At 36.3% G+C, this 27,693-nt stretch overlaps 1 protein-coding gene and 1 non-coding gene across 11 annotated transcripts in view; both read right to left on the bottom strand.

The window, feature by feature from the left end:
* LOC131427464 (protein winged eye) overlaps positions 1 to 27,693 on the bottom strand; it is a 758,071-nt gene that overhangs the window by 437,335 nt on the left and 293,043 nt on the right. The gene's annotated exons all lie outside the window — the stretch shown is intronic.
* Trnad-guc (transfer RNA aspartic acid (anticodon GUC)) lies at positions 20,517 to 20,588 on the bottom strand. Its single transcript has one exon. It is a non-coding gene; the product is annotated as a tRNA-Asp (tRNA).

The raw sequence follows: 27,693 nt of genomic DNA, 5'->3' as shown, positions 1-27,693 counted from the left end.
GTTTTCTTCTTCATTAAATTTCCTACAAAAATCACCTGCCCGCTGATTTTCTGAGTATATAGGGTGACCTCCAGATGATTTTTTGTTAAAAGTTAGTTTTCCCATACTAAATCCCATACAAACTTTGAACCGTGGGCGCGAAAATATAGTTTCTCCTATCGAGCTAAAATTTTGCATGGTGCTTATGGGACCCAAAAGGAACACGAAAAATTTGGTGGAGCAAGAAAATAATTTTTCCCATACAACCTTGTCCCACCCTAATATATATATATATATATATATATATATATATATATATATATATATATATATATATATATATATATATATATATATATATATATATATATATATATATATATATATATATATATATATATATATATATATATATATATATATATACTGTTACTTACTTTTTTGCCTGATAGCATTTTAGTTTTACTTTCTTAATATGCTACTTTCATCACTTTTTAATTTTTTACGATGTGCTTTCTTTGCTTTTACTTTTATTAGTTATTATTTTCAATATATTGTTACAACATTTAATTTCTTTTTGCTTTTTACTTACTTCACTTTTTATTTTCTACTCACACATTGTAACGGTTTCGTTTACTATTTGTTTTGATCGTTTGTTATATTCCTTACACTTTTTCAGCTTTTCTTTTAAATTTCGTTGTTTTTACTTTTTTCACATATTACCTATTTTATACCTTCTTTACGTTACGATTACTATTTATTTATTTTCTTGCAGTTGTATCTTTCCTATATGATTTATAATTTCTTCATTTGTTACTTTCTTTGTTTTTGTTTTGTCTATAGCTACGACAAAAGAGCCTAACTGCAAATGAGAGCTACTTTTTGTTTACTTTCTTTTTTGATCGAAATAAATGTGGTTTTAACATGAAAGCTATGCGAAGAGTAAGGCGTTCATTAAAAACTTAATCCGGTAAATCGTGCAAGAAAAAACCATTTGCAGTTAAGCTCTTTTGTCGTGGGATTATAGATGTTTTTTCTTCTATACAATTTGATTTGGTTCATTTTGAATTTGTTCAACCTTCTATTTTTTACTGGTCACGGTTTTCAACTTTTGTTCTTTACCTTCACATTTTACATTTTATCTGATATATTTTTTGTTCTTCCTGCTTTTCACCTTCATTACATCTAACTTTTCCTATTTCATTTCATTTAATTTTCATATTGATACTTTTGTACTTTGTTTATTCTTCACTTCCCTTACATTTCTTGTTACATTCTTTACTATTCATTCTCTTCATTTCATGTTTTATCTAATTTTTACTTTTTTAACTTTAAATATTCAATTTATATATCGTTTACTTATACACGACTTTAACGTTGAACTCTCCGCTGTTCACTGTACTTTTTTCGTTCTATTTTCCTTTCTTACTGATACACTCTCCTATTTCTTTATTGTTTACATTGTTTTCATTTTACTGTTTTGGGTTTCACTATCTTTACTTCTTGTCTCTTCTTTTTTGTGTCATTTACTCTTTACTTTCTATACTTGCTTATTATTTTTTGTTTGATTTTCTTCTTATTTCCTTTACTTTCAAGTTTTTTCGTTCGTTTATTAATACTTTTTATAATTTTCATTTTGTGCTATCTATGTATTTTTCTTATTATTTCTTTTGCTTTTCCTACTTTTTACTTTATTACTCGATTTCTTAATTGTTTTCTTTTATTATTTCTATATTTTTAGCTAACATTTTATTCATATTTTACTTCCCTTACTTTCTCTTCACCAGCTTTTGCGATCTTTACTTACTTTTCAGTTTTGCTGTATGTTTATTGTCGCTTTTCTTTTTACGTTTTCCACTTCCTATATATTCTCATATTATTTATTTTGTTCTTCATTGCTCCTTACTTTTTGCTCTGTTTTACGATGTAAGTTACTTCTACTTTGTCTCATATTCCCATATAATACATGTATTTTGTTCTTATTTATTACTTACTTTCTTACTTATAGTTTTCTTAAACTCCCCCTACTTTTCTCTATCGCCATCTATTTTGCGATCTTTACTTACTCTTTAGTTTTTCTGTTTGTTTACTTTTTACATTTTTTGGTTTTTATTTTCCATCATTCTACCTTTTACATCTTTGGCTCAGCTACCTTTTTACTTTTTTGTTTTTACTTATTTTATTGCTTGTTTTGTTTTTTTCTTAAAGTTTTATTTTTTTCACCTCACATTTCCTTAACTTTTTACTTCTCTTACTTTTCTCTCACTCCATTTTGGGAACTTTACTTACTTTCCAATTTTTCTGTTTGTGTAATATTTTTTATATTTTTGTTTTTTTTTCTTTCTATATTTTTCACATATTATTTCATTTGCTCTTTTTGTTTTTTGCTTTCTTCTTTTCACTTACTTGTTCGTTTTCTTAATTTTTATATTTTCCCAAGTAGCAAACATGATATGTGTCACAGCAATAATATTTGTTAAGAGAGAACTGGATATGAAACTGTTCAAATGAACATATTGTACAGTCAGTTAGTAAAACCGATCTGGAACAAAATCCTTTCAGGTTTTTGATTTGGTTTCACAAGCAGTAATATGAATGATTTTCACATTTGCTACAAAAACACATGAAATCACTTGTCTAACATAGCCAACAAAAATAACCGTTATGTAGCAATTGTGAAACATGCCAATTTTAACAAGTTCTAATTGCTATTTGGGTTACCTTACGTTTTCTTCACGTTTTATTTCCCTTACTTGTCGTTTCTGTCATATTTTGCTATCGATACTATCTTATATTTGTTCTACTCTTTCCATTTCCTTTACTCTCTGCTCTTATCATTTTTATCTTTTTTACTGTCACTTTTACTATCTTTGCCTACTCATTATTTACGCATTGTACTTTTGTCTTTCCTTTTCATCCGCATTTTATTTCTATTGGGGTATGTAGACTCTCTCTCTTTACACTGCACTACACATTTTTTTATGTTTTTTTTTCTGGTATTACTCATTGCCTTCTTTTTCGCTCTCTGTTATTTGCTTTGATACTTGCTTTAGGTTAAAGCTATATTTATATAGCGATATTTTCTATATCGTTTATTTAACCCCGGTTTAAAATGTAATCTGACGAACGATCGTAGGGCTTTATATATTTTTTCAACTTATTTTACTCTCTATCAATAATATTTTATATTCATTTTTTACGTTTCGCCTTCGGCTCATCAGTGCAATTAGCAGATTATGTTGATCTGCTAATGCCACGTCACGGATCAACATAATCCGGTAAGCAGACGTAAAGTACATGCTATTTACAAGTCACTTTGGTTACACCGAGATTTAAGGTCTTTGCTGACGTCCCGAAAGAACGAAACAAATTGACGGCATTCTGACCGCCAACAGGTTGTAGTCATTTAGGGGTTTTGGTACTTCATGGGTACCGGTTTGTGCAAAAGTACACATGACTGATTTTATTTTTTACGTATCGCCTTATATCCCTTCTCTTAACTCTACCCACGTTCTTTACATTAATTTCTTTTACCATTTTTTCCTTTCCTTATCCTTTTGCACTTTCGGCTCTCCTTACTGTCTTAACTCTCTAATAGTTTTTCTGTCTTGACTCGTTAATTACGATTCTCTTTGCTATGTTGGCTCTCTAAACTTTCTTATTCTCATAACTGTCTTCATTCTTCTTATTCTCGTTCCTCGCTTGATTTCGTGGACTCTTTTGACACCGTGATTGTCGTTATGCTTTGTACTCTCTTAATGCTTTGTACTTCATTTCTACTCCTTCACTGACTTCTTATTCTCTGCACTCTACTCTTTTCTCTTTTTCCCCATTAATTATTTCTCAATATTTACGCTCTTTCATTTTTTACTCTTTGCTTTCCTTACTATTCGAACCCATTTCATTTACAACTTTTTCTCCTCTGTATTTTCATTCGTTACGTTCATTACTTCATTACTCATTATTCAGTGTTGATTTCAACTCATTGTTCTGTTTAAATTTTTACTCCATATTCTACTGTTACGTTTGCTGTTTATCCTGTAATCTTCACTCATCTCAATCGTATTTTTCATTCTTTACGCATCTTTACCTATATCGTTTTTCTGTTTTTTTCTTGCTATTAGCCATAGTTTCTCTCTATTTTATTTCTTTCATATTTTTGTCGTTTTTTTTTAATCTAACCTTTATGTTATAGTTCTACTTTTTTTCGTTTCTACTTCGGGTTTATATGCGTTAATATTCGTAGCTCACACGACATCTTCATCAAGTTGATGTTTTCTAACTCTTATACACAGTCCTTAAAGCCAGTCACATACAGACCATAAATATCGCTGCTGGTCATTTTGCTCGTTTTACTTACTCCCCCCTTAAAATCCCGAACGGTCCAGTTTCGGTAAAGTTCCTGCATCCTTTGATATCGGATACTGGGTAATGTTGCCATTGCCATTGCCAGCACACGAAACCAGTAGCCCCACCCACCGGATTTCACTTTATGGAGCTTGTTCCGGAAGAGTCTTACTCAAACGAAATTAAAATAACACGCTTTTGTTCCAGCGCACAACTCTTTCTGCCGTCCCTTGGCTTGACCCGATGGTGAAAGTATTTGTTCTCTCCACAACACATCCCCGAAAGCGTAATACTCGGGAGAAAAAAAAACGTTTTTCGGCACAACACGGATGCTCTCTCCTCGCTGCCGAATCATTCTTTTAAAGTGGGATATGTCCGGCCATCAGGACATGGGCAATTCCGCACTCACGCGGGTTTGGCTTCAAGGGATCCGGAATACGTGAACATGTCATGAATGTTTCGGAAGCTTTTAAAGCGGTGGTTCATTTGTAAAAGGTTTGTATTATTGCCTCGTAAAGCTACATGAATGTGTCATTTCCTCCACCCGGGGCACAGTTCCGTTCCGTGCATTGCCGATCGTCCTGTCCGCGTTGGTTTTTAGACGACCAAAGCCGAATGCAACTATCGCATTGAATGAAACCCGCGGCTGGTCTACCGCCGTCATAACAGAGATCGTGCAACCGTGCAAAACAGAGATGAAGTAACGAATTTATTCCAGTTCCTGACTGCGCCTGAACTGCCCTTCGGCACAATCTAGCTCATCGCTGCGATGTAGAACCGGGTATTCCACCAAAAACGGGACAAACGACGACGACGACGACGAAAGTCCTCTATTGACGAGAACTGCTGCCGGTGAGGAAGCCCGGTGGGTGTCGGGAGACACGACGGGCCTCGAAAACACGATGTATACATTGCAAACGTTTAGGGTACGTGCTTGTGTGTTGGTTTGTTCTTCGAATTTTCGCTCTTTGGTGGGCACTTATTTATCTGCATAATCATATTTGAACATATTTCGGACCCCAGGTTCAGCCTTGATTTTGGCTTTTTGGTTTTTCGTTGGCGTGGGAAAGTATTTGTCTCGGGGTAAAAACAGATCCCGTTCTGAAGCTGTACAAAATTCAATATTGCTTTTAGTTCGTGTCTGTAACATACACTGATTTTCGGATGTAGCAAAGTGTTTTGGTTTTTCCTAGAATCCAAAGAGGAGTGTGACGAAAGCAGAGAACCGAGCTTGAATTGTGTTGATTTGTAGGAGCGAAAAAAAATCGACCTTCATCACGTTTGTTGGGCAATAGGATAAAACTAACTGGTAACTGGATAGCCCCTTTGAAAATTTTCTTTTTCATTTATTTTATAATTGGTTTGCCGACACACTAACGCAGAGAATTATTGCTTTTTTAATAGATTGCCCAAAACTGTATTTTCCAAACAGGAAATGGAATTACTGGTCACTATACCTACACAAACCGGGACGCAGCGCAATAAAGCCACCTCGGCTGCTTTAGGGTGATTTAGTTTCCTTGGTAACCGGTAACTTGGTACTTAGTTCCCCCATGAACACAAACAGCTAAATGTTTATATTTGTGCCTGGCGGTGTCCTAGATCATAATGCGTAAAACTAATAAAGCCTTGCAATAGACTGTGCTGTAAGTTAGTACGAGAAGTGTTATTGATGTCGTAAATAAACCCGAGAAGTTCAAGTATGTTCAGTGCTTATTTATGCCGGATAAGGCTTACATGTACCAGTATTCGATTTATTTAATTCAGAGCAGCAGCTGTTATTTTGAGGGTAGAGGCTTGCCTAATTTCTGTTGAACATTGTATGCTTCATATTTTACAGAAGATACCGTTAAAGCTCGATTCACCTAATACTGGAACAGGAGAAATAAACTCTATTTTGGGATTGGTTACATCAGTGATTCCCAAAGTGGGCAGTAGCTAATTTTAAATGGACAGTGACCATAAAAGGTAAATTTATTCCTGACAAGTTTATATAGACATGTGAAAAACTTTTTAATAAAGCGATGCTAAACCCAACCAAGAATCGAGCCAATTTAATAATTACAAAAACAATCAAATCTTTCGATGTGGCACAAAACGTTAAGATCTAGTGTTCTCTCGAAAAAAAATCGAGTCTGGGACTTTTTTTTTCAGATAATATCAGATTTTGATTTTTCATGCATTTCTAAAATATTTAGCATACAAAAACTTAATTTCGGATATCTCGAAGTTTTACCAAGTCCTAAAGTCGATATTTTCCAATAAAAACCGCACAGAAAGAAATTATGAATTCAACAGGTGACATAATTCTTCAAACGATATAATTCATAACTACTTAACTTCTCAAATGACACAATATTCCATTCGTGCAGAAATTTACTGGCTCCGAGTGTAATTTGCACTCGGCTAGCAAGTGAGACTGTATGAATTTATATGCACGATTTACCAGCCAAACAGATATGTGCTTCTGTGACTCAGTCGACTAACTGGTGTGCTTTGTGATCTAATGTTTCTCGGTTCAAGTCGTGTTGTTGATGTCGATCTTTTGATGTTTATTCCTTTCGTTTTAAAGCCATGTAATTTTCAATTCACACAATTTTACATGTTCTTGAATATAAATTTGTGTGAAATATGATGCTCCGTTTATGTGCATCTGATAAGATGTAAAATCACAAGAATTTTTCGAACTGTGTGGATCTCGATGCATCTTATGTTTTTCAAGCATCTGTGAGAAAAAAATTTCTTCCTTCTCATTTTTTGTATTCAATAATATATTTTTTTCAGATTTAAGATTTGGCATTTTCTAATTTTAATTAATGACTAACTTAAAACTTGAATAGTATCATAAGGTAATGTCGTATTGGGTTCGCAGCGGTCGACTTTGACAGATCCAGCCTTCAGTTAGCGATCGGAAGTGGCCTGTGAAATGGGAGTCTTCCAGATGACGTTGGTAAATGTTGGCCCAATCCTTTTTTTCGTGTGGGAAACACTTCCAGGCTACGAGGACCCGGCGGATGGCTCGCATGTTGGTCGTCGACTGGAGCGGTTTTGATGATGTTGCCGAAGAAATAGAAAAAATAGCACGAAATGACTAAAGAACGACATAGATCTAGTTAGAGGCGGGAGAAGTGGGAGCGCAAAAGTTAGTGACCAAAAAGATCTTGTTAGTTCCAATGAAGAGGAGCGTTGTTTGATACAACCAGATCAGGTCTCCTGGGTAGGCACCCCACCATGATCTGATTATTGTACGAAGAATATTGATCCCTTGTTGGCATGCTGATGCAACTTCTCAGATAGGATGTTTATGGAAACTGTGTATCTGGAAACAAGCCATTAGTTTCGATCCAATTGTCTAGACGGAAGAGAATCATTTTTTCGATCAACTTCCGGATACAGGGAAGCATAGCAATCGGCCGATACGAACTGTGATCGGAGGCTGTTTTTTTTGGTTTTTGAATGGCGATCACTTTCACTTGTCTCCAGTCATGTGGAACAATATTGCCCACAAGGAACTTATTGAATAAATTCAACAAGCGCCTTTTGGCGGGGTCAGGCAGATTTTTCAACCAGTTGAATTTGATTCTGTCTTACTTACCTTACTTAACAGCTATAGGCCTGGGGTGTCCTTTGCTGTATCAAGCATACATCTCCACATAACTCGGTCCATGGCTGCTCGTCGCCAGCCACTCAAGGCACCGATGCTTCTGAGATCACCCTCCACTTGATCGATCCAACTTGCTCGCTGCGCTCTTCTTCTTCTTGTACCAGTCGGATTAGATTCAAGAATATGATGATTAATAGCGAGCAGTATCCAATATTGTTTGCAAAAATTCTAAGACACTGTGCTGGCTTACTGGGTTTCTCTAACGGAGACGATGGTTTCGAAGGAGTATGCGATGTATGATTTGGAAAGTATCGCACTGATTGGTCAATCGATGCAAACGCGAAGCTTTGTATATAAGTGAAATTAGTTTTAAACCTTAAGGTCGTTCCCCTTTTTGGGCCAGAAAAGCTTTCTGATTCTATGTGCGGGGTTGGGGATCGAACCCAGGTGGGCTGCGTGAAAGGCATCGACTAACCCATAACGTTATACCCGTCCCATTTAAAGGTAAACAAAGTCTATGTTCTGGGTTCACGTCTTCGATGTTCAATTACGTGAAAAATTTTTGCTTGAGACAACTGTTCTGGGTCAGCTTGTTTTTTTTTCAAACGAAAACGACATAATATAGATCCAGTCAAAAGAGACTCGTGCAATTACGCTTTCAAACGTATGACTATTGATTGAAAATTTCGATCATTAGAAATTATAGTTGACTAGGGCTGATCCTTGCAGTTTTGTGACAAAGTCTTCATGTACAGCAAGTTTCATGTGAAATCTGGGAGGGTGCTGCCAACTCTGAATACGATTTAGTACGAAATTCGCCCAAAATATGTTGGCTCGATTGGTTTTTAGCATGGTTCCTTTTTGGCAACATAATTGTTAATTGTTCGACTGTGACGTGTTAAATCTCTTATTGAAAATTCTACATTATCTTCGTATTCAAAGTGATATCCCATACATTTTACAACTGAATCAGTTGTGACTGTTTTCAACTGCAACCCACAAAACAAATTTTGTCTCAAAATGGTTAAAGCCGGGGTAAAATAAATAATATATATATATATATATATATATATATATATATATATATATATATATATATATATATATATATATATATATATATATATATATATATATATATATATATATATATATATATATATATATATATATATATATATATATATATGTGTGTGTGTGTATTAAAATTATTCTATTTGTTTTAATATAGCGTTCGAATATTGATGCAAAACCATGTTGATCGATAAAGTAAGGTAAGGTTTCTGGTAGGTGAATGAAGCAATTTTTTTCTTTTAAAAATATAAACTTTTCCACGCAACATATCGAAAAGTTCTCTACGATATTGATTGAAATATCAGAAGTAAAAATTTGAGAAAAATGCAACATTAAGGCAAAACTTAAACCTGCATCTCTTTGCTTATTCATTTGAACCAATTTTGAAAAACAAATCTGTTTTTATCCACCTAGTAGTGTGACGATGCCTTTCACATATCAATCGTACTATCATATATAAAACTGTGGTATTCTTGAAAATATTTTTCTGCGATTTTCGGAAGAATAACCGGAATTGCTTTGTTTGGCCATCTCCTACCGATTGGAGTAGTTTTGATGTCGATTTTGAATTTTTTAAATTTTTTTTCACCCTTTTAAATGATTTAACAAATTTTTAACACACATGACCCTATAATTCCGGAACTTGAAGCCGGATACAGATGAAATTCAGAAGTTTTACAATACATTTGAATCTAAGTTTGTAAAAATCGGTAACGCCATCTCTGAGAAAAGTGAGTAAGTAATTTTAAATTAGAATTTTTACACTAATCACTCTATAATTTCGGAACCGGAAGCCGAATTGAGGTAAAATTCAGAAGTTTTGTAAAGAACCATAAGACCATTCATTTGAATCTTAGTTTGTAAAAATCAGTCACGCCAATTTCTGAGAAGAATTAGTCCGCAAATTTTTAATGTTTTTGCACATATAATCCCCATAACTTCGGAACCGGAAGTCAAATCCAAACAAAAGTCAGGAATGAAGGCTTTCCATTTGAATCTAAGTTTGTGAAAACCGATCCAGTCCTCTCCGAGAAAAGTTGGTGCAAAAAAACGTCACATACACACACAGACATTTTTCGTACTCGACGAACTGAGTCGAATGGTGTATGACACTTGACCCTCCGGGCCTCGGTTCAAAAGTCGGTTCTCACAGTGATTGCATAACCTTTTCATATGAGGAAAACAAAAACATATTTTGTTTCCCATCGTTCATTCGGAAAAGACGTTTGGGAAATGTTGTATTTCTTTTCGATTTGAGTAAATGAGAATTTATGACGGTTTTGAAATTTCTTAACGATAAAAAAATCTTTTTTTTATTGCCTTAAAACTCGACCGCGGAATAATAATAGTGAGTCTATATCGATTAAGTCGATAGATTAAATAAGCTTTTCTGAATTCTCAATGGAACAGAAAAATCTTTTTCTAAAAATTTCGTTTTCTACACGTTAAAATATGTACTATTCTGCCATCACCCAAGTAATTATGTCATACATGAATTTGAGCAAGTTTCATTTTTTTTTTCTAAGAGTGCTCCTACAGATGAGAAGGATTTATTCAAACCTGAATGTGTCATGTTTATTGAAATTATACACTGAAGATGCATGTCGCATGAAACCAGAAAGCGCACTATTGCCACTGACCTGAAAAAAAGAAAGAATAAGGAAAAAAACTATCAATGGCAGTAATCATATTTTTTTTATTCAATAATATAATATAAAATTAAGGCACACTGCTCTCAGTAATCATATGTAAGAAATTTAATTAATATTTTCTTTATTTTTATTTTAATAAAACCATACGCTTACATTTTATTTATATCGCTGAGTTTATATCGAATAGTTATACGTGAAAGGTTCGATAACAAAACATTGAAAGAGGAACTCATTTAATCAATTTTCGTCAGGTAAAAATTTGTGGGACAACATTTTTATCGAGATTAAAAGAAAATGGTATCAATCCTGGTTGTTTTTCAAGCATTTTATTAAGAACCATCGGTTCTGAAGAGTCTATATTCAAAACTCAAAACAGTTTTTCTAGGATATTAACTTTTATGCAGGAAAATCCCGTTCCTAGTCTTGCACAATAAATTTCAAGACCATAAAGACTGTCCCAGAAAGTATGGACACACTTTGATTTCGCTTTAAATAATTCACAAGTGTTAGATATTCAAATTTTATTCGATATACTGATAATATTTTGGGACGAAAGTGACATTTTTGGTAGTATACCATTCTACCGTTGATTTCGAGTAGTGGCAAGATGCAAGATCTGGCTAGAAGACAACAGGATTCATGTGGCTTCGAATCATGGGTAGAAGTCGTTTTTGTAAACATTCCTTGATGTATATTTCGCTGTTCATTGAAGCAGTGGTGATGAAGGGTTTCGAAATCTTTCCGCAGCTACAAATTGCTTGCCAGACCATAGCTTTCTTACCAAATTTTTCGACTTCAATCGATGTCTCGGACTGGTTTAACACTTGCTCTTATTGCACCGTATAATATTGTGGTCCCGACGAGGATTTGTAATCGAGTTTCACGTAGGTTTCGTCGTCCGTGATTATGCAGTTCAAATTTCCAGCAAGAATCGTATTGTACAGCTTTCGAACCCTCGGCCTGATCGATGCTTGTTGTTTCGGACTACGTTTTGGTTGTTTCTGCTTCTTATAGGTTGGAAGATTCAAACGTTCTTTAGCACGAAGAAGGGTTAGCAGGACCTTTTTTTCGACCCGTTTCCGGTTTATCCTCAAAGGTGTTATCCTCACCGAACTTCCTGATTGCATTTCGCACGGCTTTTTCACTTACTCCTTCCATTTTTGCTATCTTTCTCAGTGACAGTCCGCGTTCTGTGAACCATTTGTACACAATTTTTCGACTTTGTTCTGCTGAAAGTCAACGCATTTCGAAACAAACTAATAAAAACGAATAGAAAACTGCAGTGGTGGTGGTTAGATAAGAGTGTAAACAACAGGGCGCAGCCAGAAAAATTGACAGATTCTGAACCATTGTGAAATAGCATCGATTTTTGGTTGCGTCCATACTTTCTGGGACAGTCTTTATGATGACTGTCGGTATGCTTGAAATATCGTTCATGTCGAAATAACGAAGAAGAACTCCCCAAAAAGAAACACTTTATTCGCCACAAAATTCGACATTTTCATAGTGAAAAAGGTATTGTTGCTCACGCTGTAGCTATATTACACATACTGGTTCTGAAACTGTGTGACAGTAGCTTTCTAACGCATAATTGCGTTGAAATTTGTAGATTTACACTTCTACAAGCACGACTACACTCCAAGCACGACTCATGCAATGCTGTTTAATTCTGTTTAGATATATTGCTGAAACCAAACAAGAGTTGTCAATGAAACTAAACTTGACTCTCCTCATTCGAAGTTTTTTGGTGGCGGTCGCAATAAACCTTATCTAGAATATTTGAAAGATTTGTTGAATCTAGGATCTTTTCTTGATCATTAAAAAACCTTTAAATTCAGTGTTCTTCAAATGATTTAATATGTTCTATTATTTCTCAATATTTTGACTTCATTGTAGGGCCTTATATAAGGGCCTTTGATCGACCAATTTTACGTTAATGGTATAGAAAAAAATTAACTCTATCCCTACATTAGTGGAACCCGCATTGGTTTTTGATTCTCACGCACGTGGCAAAGCCAATGGCTGCACATGGTAGCAATATTACACCCAAAACAAACTTTCGTCGACCGTCCTAATTTGATTGGAAACCCAAAAGCAATCCTATTGAAAGAATTCAAATCCCATACAGAATGAAACACACAAGAAGAAACAACTTTACCGACCCAAAGCAGGTGAAGATTTTGTTAAGTGGTAGGTGATTTCCGATTCTGAAACGGTTCACCCTGAGTGATATTTCAAGTACTTCGTTACCTTATTCCGACAACCAATCCGAAGTGCTTTAATGACGACGGAGCATGTTCTCCATCTGGAACCATCTTGAGGAAATCCACGAAAAAAGCCGTCGGCAAAATTGCAAGTTTAAAAAATACGAAATCTCTTCGGCACAAAGAATTTCGCCGGACCGAAACAGGCAAAATGTTTTCAAGTTCAGGAATTTAATTAGAAACGTTTCTGCCTGCGCCTGCCCGCACTGTGTCTTGGCGGCCAGGCCGACTGTAACAGCCCTTGAGTTCCTTCCATTATCGAAAGAGAAAGTTTTTCCGAACCGATTCGTACCAAACGCCGACCAGCAGCTGGAATATTTGATGAGAACCAGTTTGCTGCCGGTGCGATACGGCTGAGGAGCAAACGAAAATTCATTGCATTCTGCCTCCGGTTCGGACTGGGCCACCCCGCCCTCGGATGGTGGTGGGTAAAACCCGTGAAAAGAAAATAGTACTCTTGATACAAAGTGCGCCGCCGGGTTGGCGAGAATGGCGGCCGGGGTCCGGACGTGCCGAAATGGGAAGCAGCAAACGAACGACTTTTACACTTTCACGAGTGCGAACATTGTACGATAAATTATGGAAAATTAAATTTTCCGGATGCAAATGAGCACACCCGAAGTGCTGAAAGGCATCGGAGGGGCAGTGAAACTGAGTGCGGTACAATCAGTAAAAATTTTCCCGCCGGAAGAAACTTTGAACTGCTTTTGTCGGCCCGAACCGACAACTGGTTGGCTGGCTGGCTGGCTGGCTTTTTTCGGTGGGTGGTTGGTCGGAAGGGAACTGATAACGAGAGCGGGGGCGACGTAGGCAGAAGGGATTACGTTTGGTTGTTCGAATTTTCGGAGATGCTAATTTTCAGAATTATTCCAGATGAACATGTTGGAGCTTCACAGTGAAGTTGAAGAAACTGCTTCTAATTCGGGTTCGAGTTCCGAGCGGGGAAGCCAACCTATAGGCGATATCTTCGGCTCGAATTCGGTTTCACTAGATTCGATGAGAAGGAGTGGAGCTGCTCAAGCATTTTACTTCGATCGTTCGATGCCAGAGTGTATATTCGGGCACACAATTGCAAGCTCTGCCTCTTGCTCCGATGAAGGAAGGTGAGTAAGAGCGCTAGCATGTCCGGACGGAACCCTGTTTGGAGCCTCGTGAACTCACCATCGCGCATCGGATGGTGGTCGTCTTCGTCTTGATCTGCTGCTGCTACTCGGATCTGTTTCCTCTAATCGGGTCGTCGCGAAACCGCGCACTCCACTCGGATTCGGTTACTCTCCCCCAGAGAGAAAGAAAGAGTGCGATGGTGACCAGGCTGACAGGATTCGGAGCTGGTCATGAAGGAACGTTGGTTGATACGCTGGTGCTACACTGCAGCAGGTATCGACACCCGGACACCATCAAACGTTGCCCGTTGACGCTCCGGAACGAACGACCGGCTTCTCTTCTCGACTGGCGCGAAGCCCGCAGAATTTACTGAGATGCCCGTTCGGTTGCTGTTGAGTACGTGTTCGGTTTTCGTTTGCTCTTTTTTTGTTTGAGTCAGTGTTGGTTTAGTGGTACTACACTGCACGAGGTCTATTTCGGTACTGGCCTTCAACTTAACATCCGTCCGTCGTTGGCTGATTCATAATTTATTGTGCAATCAACTGATAACGAAGAACTAAGACTAAATTACCATAAGCGGAACACCGCTCGAGCTGTCAGCATTCAAAACATGCAACATATTTATAATATAACACGTTTCAACGACCGATGAAATGCAAAAAAAAAATCCATGAATACAATTTCAAGGAACACGCATTCACACATTTGTCGACGATTCTCTTCCATTTTATAACCAACAACTCTAGTTCTTATTTTTGTAGCCGCCCATCTGCTATCTCCATCTTTTGTCGGTTGCTATCTACTGGATTTGTATAAAAGCACTTCTCTGCTCTCGGAAAAATTGTTAATGAAGTAGTATGAAGCACGACATAAGTATGCCCCTAACAAGGACTCCTGAACGGATACTGAGAGTAGACTCCCTTTTTATTCTGGCAAACGACAAACGTTGCGTTAGAGACCAAGAGAGTCCAATTATATTCTTTGAACTAGAACTGAATCACGCTTTGCAAGTAATCTCAAAACTGAGATGTGTCTTTATAATATTACCCTAGAGTAGGACGAACAAAATACGAAATAGTTTTAATAGTCCTCAGCACTCTTCTCATCAGTCTCATTATAAAATAAGTCCTTCTTTACTTGTTACACGTCCATACTTGGGGAATCGAATTTAGTTCGACCCTTTCAGGTAGACGGATGCTTATATGAACCTCCCTAACTCTTATAACTAATTGAATCTAGAATACCTATCCGTCTTTTCATTTCATATCTTTCTCTCAGCTAATGCTTGCCGAAAATAACCAATCAAAATCGATATACCATACGTCCTTCTGTTTCCACGAAGTGGTTTGTCTTCTTAACTGCCTGCACGCAATCACCCGAAAATTTCTAATTTGGATTTCAATTGGATAAAAATAGGTACAACAAATCAATTGTTGTTTTTTTTCAATTTTCACGAAGATGACTGAACTGAATTTATCAAACTTAGGCTCATTTGAAAGCTGCTATTAGGCCATTGATCAAGTTCGAAGATCAAATGGCTGTGACTGCTGGTTCTAGAGATATAATGGCACAAGTGACGTAACCAACTAAACGTGCTTTTCCTCTTCTCTCGTTCTCAAATTTAGGCTCGTTTGGAAACTACTATTGCTCATTAAACAGGTTTGAAGTTCAAATTGCTGTCACTTGCAGTTCCGGTGATATAATGACATAAGTGACGTAAACGTCAAAATTCTTTACCGTTTAATTTTCTTGTATATGGATTGCCCGATGTCAATAATTTTGGACTGTAGGTAGATTAGATAGATGATGGCTAACATTAAAAGTTTCGGAGATATAAATGACTTAACTGAACAAATAGTTTTTCTATATCCGTATAATTATTTCAGATAGTGACCTATGATCACATTCAAATGTATTGTTTCTGTTACGCTTGGTCTGAGAAATGTTGCCCGAAATGTGACATTAACGCTGAAGCATGTTTTTGAGTAGGGGTAGGTGTTCGGTTGCCGGCACCCAACCGTAACTTTTGACAAAAAGCAGATAGCGTCATTCCGACAAATGTCATGTGTGTGTACTAGCAGCACGTTCTTTTTGTGCCGAATACCGAAGCAAACAGACGCTTGTACTTTTTGCTGCGTTTAAAACAAATTTTTATTGCGTGAAAATAATCAGTTTTTTCTGATTTTTTTTTTATAGTATCATACATCGGAAAGGTGAGTGTATTGAATGTTTATGAGGTGAAATCGATTTATTTCGTAATTCAATACCGGATGCTATCAAAATTTCCGCAACCAAAGATTTGTTTTGCCATTTTCAAAATGTCTACCAATTGCGGTTACCGGCACCACATTTTTCCAACAAATCAGTGAAAAATTGTCAGTGATGTGCAGGCTGCTGTCGAGACAAAGTAAGCCAACGTTTTCGCCAAACATCTAGCTGCTCATACAACAGATGCTCCGACTAAGAAAAAAACGTGGAAGACCGGCCAAATCGACACCAAAAGACGCCACCTCCAGATCATCGACTAAGAGAGCTAAGGCGAAGTAACCATCAGACAATGAAGACTTTTTTCCAAAACGCCTCCGAAAAGAATAATTGTTGGGTTTCCTTTAAATAATTGCATTCTTTACTTAAATTTTTCCGAAATTTCTTTGGGAGCCGGTAACCGAACACCTTTTTTGAAATGGCCAAAATTTATCACTTTACTGAATTGATAATAAATCGGTTGTTAGCTAGGGATTTTAGCTTTCTATTGATGTAAAGATGTCCGCATAAAGTGCACTAAATCAGAAGTTAAGAGCTTAAAATAAAAAGGTGCCGGTAACCGAACACTCTCCCCTACTACTCGAATCAATCTGAATTAATTGGTGTCAAAAATGAGCCCAAATGACAAATTATCTAAAGCCGAAACATATTTTAATGAGACTGTGTCGATGAAAGAGAAAGGCATTATCACACCTATAGACAAGGATAAGGAATAGGTTTTTTTTTTCTAAATTATCATTTTTGTCGTGAAGACGATTTACTTTACTATTGGGCACCTTGTTTTTCAATTTAACTTCTGAGAGAATGATAAGTTTTTGATCGTGGATATCGCTTATTCTATCTAACGTATCAACATAATTATTGCTAGGGGAAAGTGTTATAAAGCGACCCTGCTGGCCAAAACGTCCCCTTCCTTTTTGAAGCATTCAAGACTTTTCTAAACAAAAGTTTTATCAAATTAATACTATCTTTTCGTAGAATATTTATGCTACGCAAGTTTGGCGTGTGTCGTTGTCAGGAAAATGTGAAAATGTCATTATACAGCTTGTTGATGTACTAAATAAGCATTTTATTCGCTTCCACTAAATAAGCATTTAATTCGCTTCCACTAAATAAGCATTTTATTCGTATAAAACGTCTAATGGTTGGTCGCATCTTGGTAACTAATTTCTACCAGTGCTAATGTATCTATTCACAGTATAAATATGAAGAGAAACGAAGCCATTTTTTTGATATACTAATTTTCTAAAAACAGTCACTTTACGGATATAATGCCCAACCCACGATTCAACAGTATGTTTCGATTTAAAGTAATAATCTATAATTTAAAAAGATTATTAAAACAAAATGTAGCGCTGGAAGTACCGAAAATGTTGCTTCCCAATCGCTATTAGTTGATTACGCAAATAATTTCTTCTTCATCTGCTCTTCTTCTATATCGACATTTCAAAGGGCATATTACATCATTGTTGTGGGGCGTAATGTCTTTTGGAAAGTGAGTTTGTATCAATCTATTCCCATCACTTCCACCAGAATCATTGAAAACTATGTTCCTTAGGCGTATTGCAATGAAATACCCACATTCTCGATGAAAATATAGCAGTACGTTTAGAAATATCTCAATGTTTTCTTAAGGGGAGCATATTATAACACTTTACTCTCCATACGATAGGAAATATGATCATCAATTTGTGGTAACATTTTCAGTTGTAATCACAAATAATTCAAAATTAAGGTTTTCTGAAATGTTTGGTATCAACGAGTGTCAAAGAAGAAAAAGTATGTTTTTAAACTTAAACATGTATTGCAATAAAATTGAAATTTCGTCTTTGACTCATCAGTGCAGAGCAGTGCAAATTGAACTGATGAATGCTAAACTCGGTAGTACAGACACTGCACTCCGTTGCAAAATATAAGCGTTCTGCAAGTAGCAGAAACTTTACGTCTGCTTAGCGGCTCAAATTGACCTGCCGAGTTTAGCATTCAGTATTCAATTTGAACTGCTCTGCACTGATGAGTCAAAGACGAAACGCAAAAAAAATTTACGGTTATGCGCCCTAGCACAAAATTTGGCTAACCCCTAAATGAACATAGAAGTGTTTCAATGGTACACTATTGAAAAACCTGTATGATTTGACCTATGCCAGCACCAACCAATAGGAATGCGTTCTGAGGAAAAGAAATTACCTGGTGCTGTACAACTGTATCGACATAAAAGATGAACATTAAACTTTTCCCCATTGTTTTCTGTGAAACGGTTGTCAAAGCAAGACATACGGGAGAGCAGCACCGAAGACCTCACGCTTTTGAAATGAAGCTAGCAGGAGGATTGTGCCGAAGAACTGTCGCAGCAGGACACACCGCAAAACCACACCAAAGGCCTGCGAATCAAATTTCGGACGAGTTTATCGAGTGTACACTCCCAGAGCCGTCACAATTCTGCCTGAATTCAGATTACATAGACCGTGGCAATTAATTGGGAATTATTTGAATTTTTTCCATTTCTCACCAAAAGCATCGGATTCTTCAAAATAGAAGATGGAAAAATTTGGCGCCGTCACTAACAAACATCTACAATTACGACGGACAACGCTCGCAGGCAATGCGAATATAAAAGTATGGATGTGGAACATATCTTTATACTAGTATGGGTGTCGTTTCGAATCAACGATAAAATCTTTAAGCCTATCTTTGTATGGCGCTTAGACAGGGATGCCAAGTATTAAAAATAAAAAACTGTATATTTCGAAAATTAAGACTAACGAAACCTGGCGCACTATAAAGAGGAGAAATTTTGTTTGACTTAAGCAATGCTACAATTGCAACTTGACGCAATATCTTCGTTTACATATTAGACAAAAATTGAAAACCTGTATGAATTTTTTCGAATTTTAACGTATGAGGTGCTGATGGATGGTAACATCCACCAAGCGATCATTTTAATCACATTGGACTATTGAAACAATTACTGGGTTGTTACAAGAAACGACCGGTTGCGATGACAATAGAAATGCCGTAATTGAAACATTCTAGATTCTAGATACAAGGAATAATATTCTTCACAGAACATTTCCACTGCTTTGTAAACAGTTTAAATGTTTTTTTTATATTGGATAGCGCAAGCGTTATTGTAAAGAACTATATAGATTATCTATTTCCTCAACTTTCGTTGCGTGTTATCAGGTTATCTAACACAGTACCCAAAATATAATAATTGGCATTTAAAGAAATGTTCAAGATTTCATTCAAAGCCAATCGGAGTATTTTTACTCTTCGCTTTTTTACTTGAGAGTACAATAAATGACATTCATTTTGAGTACTCAACATTGTTATTTCTTTAACATGGTTCCGAGGTGAATCAGTTTTTTCCGCATCCAGATACTAAATGACTTAAGCTTCGTGAAAACAACCTCTCAAAATTTCTATTTAGTTGGTTGTTGCTAAAAGACTAAGTGTCCTTTTTTTAATACAACCAATTCTCTTTGTACACTTTTTTACTAACTACATGTAATTTCTGAATAGAAAACAGAATTGAGTGTACTATTCTGAACATTTTTTATGTTCTACTGTATGGCAAAGTATGGCAGAATTCACAATCTTCAACCAACTTTTATCAGATAAAATTCGGCGAAACGACGGCCACATAAACTTTCGTTCTAAAATCATTGACACACACGTTGCACATGCAGAATATGAAATCTGATTTAAACACGTATTGAAGTAGTGAACTCGTTTTAATCTGTCAAATATTTTGTGTTTTTTTATTGCTGAGAGTAACCTAAACAATCCAAACGCAATTAGAGGCTAGACCGATGGTTGATCATAATTATAAAAGTTGTGGAAACTTACACAAGCAATGAGAGACGCCAAATCAATACTTATTACCTAAAACTAGAATTTAATAGCTTTATAATCATGAAAACAGTTAATAAGTTTTACGCAGTTTTACATTTGATTTCTGAATTCATTTGAAAATACAAATGATACTGATAAGCGGTGAAATACAGCGTAGGTCATTCTGAATATACGTATATCCGTTCCTTCGCGAAAATGATTGCAGAAAAATTTAATTACTATGTAATTGATCAAGACGTTGATTTCTTATGATCCGAAACTAACGTAGTTTCGATCCATCCATTTGACAACAGTTTTTCAATGCCCACCGAAAAATATGTCTCGTAAACAGAAATAATAGTTTCAGAAAATCAAACCTTCTTAAAAAAAAATCTCCCCGACGGGGAATCGAACCCCGGTCTCCCGCGTGACAGGCGGGGATACTTACCACTATACTATCGAGGACTTGTTTTTCAGCGAACGATGGCAAAGCTTGCATCGACCCTCAGAACAATAATCAGCGCGGTCATATCCATAACCGCACCATGCATTGGTGAAGTGCGCAGTGAGTATATACGGTTTTTATTATCACGTTCCTCGGGGGTTACCAAAAGTTGTACATTGATGGATGATTCGCTAATCCTATGCCTTATCATTCAGAAATTCTCCGTTAGTTTTCAGCTGGTTTCGATCAATAACGAAGTAGCAACCAGAAGGAGGTCATTGAAGTACATTCACTTTTGATCCGTTTGTAAATAAGTTTTTAACGTTCGATGATGAAGTTTAAAAGATGTTAAAAGACTTAATATCAGGTTAGGGAGAATGAAATTAATAAACTACCCAAATGTTCAAAGTAGAAGTAAATCAATTTTGGTATTTTGTAAATTTGACAGTTTGTCTATGACAAATCCAAAAATGCAAATCAGATGGGAAAAATTGGGAATGAAGTTTGTGGTCCCGATACTGTAACAGCTGATTACGTCCAATTTTGGTTTCGTAGATTTCGTTCAGACATTTTTTATGGCAAAGTTTTCCTTTGCTCAGATGAACCAGCGGTCAATAATGCTGATGATATCACAAAGACAAAAAAAAACTGACCGGCGTGTTTGTATTAAAAACATCGCCCTGAAGTTAGAGATCCATTATAAAATTGTTTTAAATCATTTGCACAAATCTGAATTTTTAAAGAAGCTTGATGTTTGCATGACTCGAGATAAGACGTGAGTCAAATGCGGAAACATGGTCCGAAAACGATCGAAGTTGAAGCGCAAAATGCTTTGAAATTAGTGGAACTGGAAAAGGATCTTCTTTCTATTTAAAAGATATTTTATTCAGGCCTATTTGCGTACAAGCTTTACGTGGCCGATTTAGCTGAGTTTTAAGATAAAAATTTTTTTGTATTGGATCTCGTTGTCACCCTTTTTCTAGGGGGAGAGGAGCTTCCATTTTCCTCCTGCGAGGATTGAGGGGCAGTTTGTTCTTGGTTCGTCTCGTCATCCATTGCCGTGGTATTGTTGTTAATTCCGTTGCTAGTTCCTGTAGATGCGCCTTGTTGTACATTGTTTGCTGTTGCTGGTTGGTTGGATGGTAAGCTGTTAACTGCAGCTGGTGTACTTTGTTCTATAGGGATTACGTTGGATGGTTTCGTTGAAGGGAATACTTCCCTGTTGTTGGTGACTGTCACAGGTGTACTGGGGTTGCTTGGGGTTGATGTGAAGGAAGCACCGTTGTCCTTTGGCATAGTTGTCTGTTTGTCCGGTTTATCACATGGCTTACCGTAGTGAACAGCTTTTTAGCAATATTGACATGTGGCCATCTGATTGTCATAGGTAACAGTGTGATTTGCACGGTATTCTTGTATCCTGACCGAATGTCACATAAGAAGGTATAGGCCTCCTCAAGCGCATGCGTAACAAACATACGCCATTTAGAATACCGGGGAAAAAATTCTTCCACTTTTCTTTTCCGATAGAGAGAATCTCTCCGTATTGGGACATAGTTGCGCGAATAAAAGGATCGGGGACGCATGAGGGAAGATCATGCATACGCACTTCTATAGCACTATCTTCCATATATATCGGAATGTTGTACTTGATATTTTCATGCTCCACATAGTGCACATTATTATTGTCTTTAGCGAATTGAATTGCATCCAACTCTTTATAGAACTGGATATAAACAACATTATTGGTCTTATTGCATTGAAGTAAATGCACACGTTTATGGTCAAGATGCATTTGCTCCTTAAGCAAACCTTCAAGTTCTCGTATCGAAGGTCGAATTTTGCACTGTCTGAAGTCAACAATAATTGTATTCTTTCGTACTGGCGGTAGCTTTTGTTCGTTTGGTTCACTCATTTTCGAGGTCTATTGTTCATTGTGTCTATTACACAATACTGTACTTTGTTTCTTCTGTCCCCAACGTAAGCGGTTTTGTTTTATCGACTGACTTGGATGAGATGTAAACCCGAACTGAAGGATCTTCTATTATGAGTTACTTCCATATGGTCAAACACAAAATTTGGATCTCTACTGTCATCAACTGAACCATTTAAAGTTAACAATTGACCAAAAACGTGCAGAATTATCCAACAGAAAAGGTGTTGTGTTCCATCAGAACAACACACGTTTATAGTGATTCGTTATAAGCTCCGAAAAACTTAATTGGGAAACTCACAATTCAACTCATAATGCTTTTAAACTATAACACTTTGGTACACTGATGATGTTTGTGAATACATATACGATCGGAATACGCATCTGTTAGTGTGTAATGACGTTTGCTATACTGTGTAGTAAACGATGCGGTTCGTAAATGGTAAACGATTTTTTAAATTTACTTTTTGACATATCAGAGACTCGGACGATTTGCATTGATGAGATGCCTAAGTTCGACTCCTCTGGTGGAAGTTGAAAGTTTAGTTTTCGAGAAACCTTCTGCTTAACGAAATGATTCTTGTCACGTTTCACCGTTCCGCACTTTATCTTCACGTCCTTGCTCTTCCAGTTAGTATTTATAATCTTAGTTATTTTGATATCGTTCAAAATATGAAATAAAGTTATGTACATCACCAAATAATCCGAGTTTAGTACCAAACGATTATTATCTTTCCCAGAATTGCAAATTGGCATCAGGAGAAGTTTGTGGATCTCAATTACTAAATTTTTGGCCAATTCGGACCAAGACTTCTGTAGGAGAAGCTCGTATATTACCCGGCGAACGACCGTAACTAGGTTAAAACCGGGTATAAATAAACGATATAATAATAATAAAGCTCGTATATTTAACAAAAATTGAAACTCTCGTAAAAATAAGGCGTACGTACAGATGGCTTGCCAAACGAGATACTTTTAATGACATTCAGTCGTTGCGAAAACCAATATTCTACCGTTATCTACTATTCGCAGTGGCGTATCTAGGGAGGGCGATTATTTTCTTATAAAACCAACGATGGGGGCAACGAATCGCTTATTTTTCCACGGTACGCCACTGACAATTCGACTTAGTTTGTCGAGATAAAAAAAATGTCTGGTCGTGTATGTGTGCGGATTAGAAAAATGTGAACTCAATTTCTTGGAGATTGCTTAACCTGTTAAAAAAAACTTTGAAACAAATAAAAGACCTTATGATTTCATAGAATGGTGCCGAACCGACTTGGGTTCCTGCATAACAGAGTGATGAGAATTTAAAACTCCAAACCGTCACTTGAATTTACTATTCAAAACAACTACCTATTCTAGACTCAAAACTATTACAATTTGAAGGTTTTGTTAGTTGATGACGAACCGTCTTGGGATATACCGGTTCTCGGTTTTGATTACCGGAAATTCCGATAGTAGTGCTCAAAATCTCAAAAAATCAAGAAATTTTTCAAGCTCATCGCCTGGGTGCATTTTCAAAATTTCACAACACGAAAGTGTAAAGAAATTACTCCAGATTTGATTTCTTATTAACTTTATCCCTGTTTGAGTATTTCCTCAAATTGTTTCACGAAACGTCTATCCGGCAAACGACCGCAACTAGGTTAAAGGCGGGTATAAATAAACGATATAAATGAATTAAATTTCACAGAACGATTGGAAGAATGTGTCAGATTGTTGTTAATACCACGTTTATTACGTAAACATTGGTAAAGTAGTGGAAAAATATGGGAACAAAAATTTAGATTGTAAAAAAATAATAATACTACATACGCTAGGGCATTCGACTGGCGCTTCAGTCAATGTCGAATATGAGGTTTCGTTCCTCAATCAAAACAAGAATTAGTCCTTCTGAGTTTCGCTTCAAAGAAGAATGGATGGAAATAAAAATTTAAATAGTGAAAAAATAATGGAACTACACCCGGCATTATTCGACTGGTGCTTCAGTCAATGTCGAACATGAGGTTTCGTTCCTCAATCGAAACAAAAACTAGTCCTTCTGAATTTTGCTTCAAAGAAGAGCGATTGCGTCATCCAGTTGCTGGTCGTTTTGCATTGGACGAAAAGAAAACGAAAGTGGTCAACGATGGAGAACATTATACAAAAGCAATCATTGTAATGGTTATCTAAATCTAAACGTCATCTAAAAATCTATCAAGATTACTTCTTTGCAAATCGGAGGTGTCTGGAATAATTTGATTATCTTAGTGCACTTTTCGCTGTGCGAAATTAGCATCAAACGAGCGCAAATAAAACTGCCATTTGGCTGCTTCGTGTTTGAGAAAACTATTCGAAAAGTGTTTAATATCTTACAGAATTCCACAATTTTACCCTTCTGAATGCCATAAATGAGTTCCGTACAGCAATTTGATAGATTCTTCCAATGAAAAATACAAATCCGAAATGAAATAATCTGCTTCATAATTCTGTATGTTGTTATTTTTGTATCCGTTAGTGTTTATTTTTTAAAAAGTTACAAAGGAAATCATTTGAAATTGGGTTAGTATTGAATCAATCAGCATTGTGAGTAGTTCGAGCAATTGCGTCATCCAGCTGTTGGTTGTTTGCAGTTGAGAAATAATAAACGAAAAGTGGACAACGATGGAGAATATTATACAAAATCAGCCGTTCTAATGACTCTAAATGTTGTCTAAAGAACTATTTAGATTACTTCATTGCAAATCGGAGGTAGAACTCTTCAGTTTGGCGCAAATCAGGAATAATTTGATTAATTTTGCGCACTTTTTGCTGTGCGAAGTTAACACCAAACGATTGCAAATATGACTGGCATTTGGCTGCATCGCGTTCGAGGAAAATATTCCGAACAGTGTTTGATATCATAGAGAATTCTACAATTTGACCCTTCTGAATGCCAAAAATGAGATTGGCATTGAAAGATTCTTTCAATGAAAAATACAAATCCGAAATGAAACAATCTACATCAAATTTCTGTATGTTGCTATTTTTGTGGCCGTTAGAACCCATTTTCGAAAACGCTTTAAAGGAAATCACGTACAAAGAAAGTTCTTAACCGAATTTGGGTTACTATTAAATCAATCGACATTGTGATGTGAGCAGCTCGAGCGATTGCGTCATCCAGCTGCTGGTCGTTTGCAGTTGAGAAATAGTAAACGAAAAGTGGACAACGATGGAGAATATTATACAAAGTCAGCCGTTCTAACGATTCGAAATGTCGTCTAAAGAACTATTTAGATTACTTCATTGCAAATCGGAGGTAGAACACTTCAGTTTAATGCAAATCTAGAATAATTTGATCAACCTTGTGCTATTTTTGCGGTGCAAAAATACGCACCAAACAAGCGCAAATATAGCTGGCATTTGGCTGTTTCGTGTCGGAGAAAAATATTGGAAAAGTGTTTAATGTCGTAGAGAATTCCTCAATTCGGTCCTTCTGCAAACCGGAAATGAATCCCGTACATCATTTTGATAGTTTCTTTCGCTCAAATATTGAGATGTATGAAATATTAAAATATATGAGCGATCGAACGACTTACGATTAAATTTATATAATAATTTCTTCTAGGTTAAAATAACGTAAAGAACTTGTTTAGATAACTGTCCTAAACTGCCGCTTTTATTTCTAGAATACAAACGCAATCTTCCGAAACCAAATGGTTCTTTTCAGGACTACAAAACCTTAAACGGTTTCAAATCAGCTAATATCTTTACACATCTCTAATGGACTTCTACGTCAGTTACGCGACTGTGACTCTGGCATTACCCACTCCAAGTGTTTTCAGTAACGTTTTTTCTAAACACTAGAATATGATTTTATTGATTTTTCATTGGATTGGAGAGTATATTTAAATTAATGCTTGGTTATACTTGCAAAGTATATTAAAAAAAATGATTTGTGCAGTAATTTTATATTCAATTTCCTGTTTCCAATTAATATTATGCAAAATATTTTTATCTGTGTACCGAGCCGTTTGCCTAATGCACTGATGCCAAATCTAGCCAAAACAGTATGTACTGGATTGTGATGATTACGGATCATGGGAAGTACCCATCGCTGCAAGCATTCCCGATCGTAAACATTCGCTGTTATCGTATATGTTTTTACAAATGGATCTGACAGCATCCCACAGTCACAAACTATTTGCCTTTGTACCGAATTATTCTATAAAAATCGACTTGTCGGATTCTTCAATTCTTTGTCCATCACGGACTTGTCACCTGGAAGCGTAGGATTCATCAGGAGGATGATGTTGATTTTCGGTGAAAACTAAATGCACCGGCACATGAGACTCACAAATATACCGACTCAAATGTAATCAAAAATAATCATCAGCTGTTGAAACGTCATTCGAAAACAATCAAAACGCCTCGAAAGAGTGCTTAGAAACTTTCTGGGAAACCCGAAGCTGCCGTCACTCGACATGATTTGAAAATTTATACACATAAACTTGTAGTACTTTATGGCAGCAAAACATTTTCATTTTACTGAAATCGATTAAACTTTGCACCATAAGCGGAAAATGTAGTAAAATACTTATTTTACTGAAATTTTATTCAAATAGTGTCATTTAGGCATCCGCTAGCTAGCAGCACCCAACGATAAAATGACATCATGGGTGGGAGTGGTAATTTGCTGATGTCGACTCCCCTTCCGAACATATCTTGATGCTGGGTGAAACTGCACATCTTATTACCAGAATGGAACATCGAATGTAAATGAACGGACATATATTTTGACATAACTGTTTATTTTTTCGCCGAATATTCAATAGCTACGATTGAAGTGGCTCATGTAAACGTTAAACTTTACTGCTCGAGTCTGAGTCCTTTTATGGATACCAATCTGCTGATTGATTTTATACGGCAGTGGAAACCGATATTTCAACGGTGAATTGTATGTAGTATGCACATAAAACTACCGTCCTTCCATTAGTTTCAGCATTTTTTTTTTTCGGTTGAATTACACTAATTAAAAACGACAAAAGATCTGCATTAGATAAGCAAGAGACCATTTTGCCCGTAATCCAACCTTTAATCTATTCGGACTTTCCGGAAGGAATGTTGTCTCCTTCCAGCAGTGTTTCAATGACTGTACAGTGATTCCCAAAAGACTGGGTAACTGGGTCGAAGGAAATTTAATGGCCACAGGCCGAACCGCACCACTCACCACC

The sequence above is a fragment of the Malaya genurostris genome, chromosome 2 (assembly GCF_030247185.1).
Source record: "Malaya genurostris strain Urasoe2022 chromosome 2, Malgen_1.1, whole genome shotgun sequence".
NCBI classification, from domain to species: Eukaryota; Metazoa; Arthropoda; class Insecta; order Diptera; family Culicidae; genus Malaya; species Malaya genurostris.
Note: the sequence above shows the minus strand (reverse complement) of the source record. Positions and strands in the feature narration are given on the sequence as shown.